Below are 3,804 nucleotides of genomic sequence, written 5' to 3'. Positions count from 1 at the left end.
GCTGATCACGCAAAATTTTCACCAGATAAGAAAGTTTGAGATACTTTATTTCTCTAGTCACGCCTATCCGAGATAAACAACCCGCCCAAGACTAACCATCATTTCCTGTGACACATGCTTAAAAGACGCCAGATATTACACTAGTGAGTTTATGAATATGCACAATTTACAATTCACATTATTTAATCATGACTTGTACCCGCCCATGTTATCATAACCCAACGTTACCACGTAACTTACATAGCCATACAGTTAATGCCCACTACACCACAGGTGTAGTACCGACAAATCCCGCCGTAGCGGCACGTATAAGGGACCACAAATATCATGTGTATGTCATGCTCAGGTTATATACATGCGTACAACAGTCATGCCATATTATTACAGTTTAGGACAAGCATGTTCACATTTGAAAAGGATTCATAAAACTCACCTCTTGCTAGTAGCTAACCGTTGATACAATTGCTAGTATCATCAGGTACTATCTCAAGGTCCTGACACAATTTACATAATCCTAAGTTAGGTAATGGTATACCTAACTATTCATTATCATGGTTGGATATTGGTTAAGCCTACCTTGTTTAAGCATGGTTGATCAGTCCATGGCTAACTAAGGCTAGGCTACCCAATACCCGCCCCTGACAATAACCCTAGTACCTAAAAATAATACTAACATTACTACCACTAATATATTATTACTAATAATAAAACTAATATTAACTACTAAAAATAAATAATAAATAACTAAACATAAACTTAAACGAGAGTATACCTCAAGACTATCTACGGCACGTTGATGTAGAGTTTCCCTACTCCTACTCCTACTCGTGCTCCAAAAACGACTATTAACAACACCCAACGGGGTATCGTATACGCGGGATTCTCAATACTAGAGCGTTCCCGTTAAAAATTTGGTGTATCTAAAATCCTACAATTTAACTCCTATATATATGTGAAGCAAGCAGGCACCTCAATTCCTTTCTGGGCAATGTGGGACATTGATGTGCTTGCTAGCTAGCTTAGTTATATTAATCCAGCTGCTTCACTCGTTTTTCTTGTATAACTTTTAAAATATGACGTTTTATAAAACGACGAATATGTCATTAGAACGAGCATATTTTTATCTACGTTTTAACCTAAGTTTCATTAAAAACGGAGTAAGGTAAATAAAATAATATATTTAATTATTAATATTAAACGGTCTCTTATAATAGCCAGGGCTTGTACGGATGTCTCATATTTCAACTAACCATTTTACTCGTTACTTAGTCGTTCAACAATAGATAAATTATAAATTTTAAATATAATTTTATTGGTTCATAAAACAAGATGTTACAGGTGGTGGGGTCAGTTGTGTTAGAGGTCCAGTCCGGTTTTATTTCTAACAGAAACATTCTTGATGGTCCTCTTATTTTAAATGAGATTATTTCTTGGGTTAAAAAATCAAAAAGAAAGCGTTTATTTTAAAAATAGATATCGAAAAAGCATACGATTCAATTAATTGGGTTTTCATTGAAAAAGTTCTTGAGCAAATGGGGTTCCCCGGTAGATGGAGGATGTGGGTAAGAGGCATTTTGACATCTGCGAGGGCGTTGGTGTTAATAAATGGGTCACCGACTCTTGAGTTTCAATGTTACCGGGGGGTGCGCCAAGGTGATCCGTTATCTCCGTTCATTTTTATAATTGCAATGGAGGTACTAACAGGTTTTATGTCAAAAGCTTCGGAGTTAGTGTAACACCCCAAAAACGGGTTTGGTAATTTAGACCCGGTTACTATTAAGAAATGGGTAACGTACCGTTAATGAGAAAAGTTAACCTGAAAAATGAGGATTAGCTAGGAATAATTAACCTAGTTGAGTATTGGTCTCGTTAGTAGTAAGCGGAGAGTTGTAGCCTTATTTGATTTAAACGAAACATGAGGGACCAAAGTGGGCTAATTTGAAAGTTGTTATGTTAAATGAAAATAACACACACACACACACACATTTTCGTGTGTGTTCTGTACGTGATCAGGGAAGGCTCTAGAGAGCCAAACCCTAGTTCATCATATATCAACCAATTGAAGCATGAATCGAGGCTCAAATTCAATAAGGAACATGAATTAACGATCACCCAAGTTAGGGGATCATAAGGTATGTTGAATTTTGATGTTTAATGAAGTTGAGAAATCTTGATGAACATCACAAGTAGTGATTTATGTATGAATTGTTTAGGTTATGGCCAAATTGACAATGTATGCTTGCTTAGGAACGAACCCTAAGTGAAGATTTTGAGTAAATTGCTATAAATTGAGTATTTTGATGATTTACTACACCTAGCTAAGTGGGTTTATGTCTAATTCATGAAAGGGTATGAAATTGATTGTGAAAATGTGTAGTATGTGATGTGTACATGCATATAGATTGAGTATGGTATATAATTGTATGATGTTTACTTGTATTGATGAATGGAAGTGATAACTAGGAAGAAGAACATGAAATACTTGTACATTATGCTTAGGAAGTAGTACGCACACCAAGTGTTTGATGAAATGTCTAAAAGACAATAACAAGTGAAATTGTATGCAAGTAATGGGTAAATAGATATAATTCATGTGAAGATTATCTAGGGATGATGTCGAGTATACCTTATGCTTGTTTAAATGAATTAATGATGTGGAGTATGCTTCAAGTGGGTCGTATGTTAGATGTGAATTTGATATGGTTGTTCATATGTATGAGCATATATGCTAATAAGAATGTGAATGTAATGACATGAGTGTATAGGAATCATGTCAAGATGGATGGGAGCTTTGAAGGCTAACGGGCTAAGAGGACTCAATCAAGTAAGCGAACGAGAATACGGACGCGCAAGGTAAGTGCACTCCGAACTTACTCTCTAGTTGTTAATGTATTTATGATATGTGATTATTGTTGAATGCAATGTAAGAAGATATGGATTGATGCAAGTAGTAAGTTAAGTTTTAATGGAATGGGTTAGAAGTGGTTAAGAAAAAGATTCGATTTGGTTTGGGTAAGAAAGGGAACTTACATAATGAAATTATGCTTGAATGAATAAGATGAGTTATGTATATTTGAGGACATGATCATGTAAATGGAAGCTAATGTACTAATCGTTTTTCTCTTGAGAATTAATGTGTAGTATAGGCATGGTAACAAAGGATGTGAAGGTTGACTCCACAATCTGATGCGAGTAATCGAGTGGATGGATGAAGGGGCTAGTATAAGAAAAAGCATGAAATGTTGACGCGCTATTATGCTTGTGCTAAGATTTTTGTATTATGTCACCGGTTGCTAATAATGTGTTTGAATGTGGTGACTGCAGGCTATACATGATTGGATGTTTCATCTAGAAGCGTACGCGGTTGAAGATCGAGTCAAGACACGGACTGTATGTGGGTGTATACGTAGTCACTTAATTGAGTCATGTATGTTAGTTTTTGCATTAAATTATAAAAGAGATTAATGTATTTAAATGAAAGAAAGAATATCATGAAGGAAATTTCTAGTTATGTAGTGTCCGCTGCGAATCTTAGGTTAAAGTGTTTTAGGGCGTTACAGTTAGGCTTGGTAAAAGGTATTTCGTTACCAAATGATGGGCCAAGTATAACTTATATGATGTACGCGGACGATGTGGTCTTTATGGGGGATTGGGAGGGTAATTCGGTTAGTAACATAATAAGATTGATGAGATGTTTTTATTACATATCGGGGTTGAAAGTTAGTCATTAAAAATCAAATATCTTTGGGATTGGGGTGGGAGAGGAGTCTTTACACAATATGGCACTAACTATAAACTGTAAGG

General features: G+C 35.6%; 1 long non-coding RNA gene across 1 annotated transcript; it reads left to right on the top strand.

Moving 5' to 3' along the window:
• Positions 1-1,959: 1,959 nt before the first annotated feature.
• Positions 1,960-3,511, top strand: LOC110905607. The gene is made up of 3 exons (XR_002573265.2): positions 1,960-2,132; positions 2,766-2,853; positions 3,325-3,511. It is a non-coding gene; the product is annotated as an uncharacterized LOC110905607 (long non-coding RNA).
• The last annotated feature ends 293 nt before the right edge of the window (positions 3,512-3,804 follow it).

The sequence above is a fragment of the Helianthus annuus genome, chromosome 14 (genome assembly GCF_002127325.2).
Source record: "Helianthus annuus cultivar XRQ/B chromosome 14, HanXRQr2.0-SUNRISE, whole genome shotgun sequence".
In the NCBI taxonomy this organism is placed as follows: Eukaryota; Viridiplantae; Streptophyta; class Magnoliopsida; order Asterales; family Asteraceae; genus Helianthus; species Helianthus annuus.
Note: the sequence above shows the minus strand (reverse complement) of the source record. Positions and strands in the feature narration are given on the sequence as shown.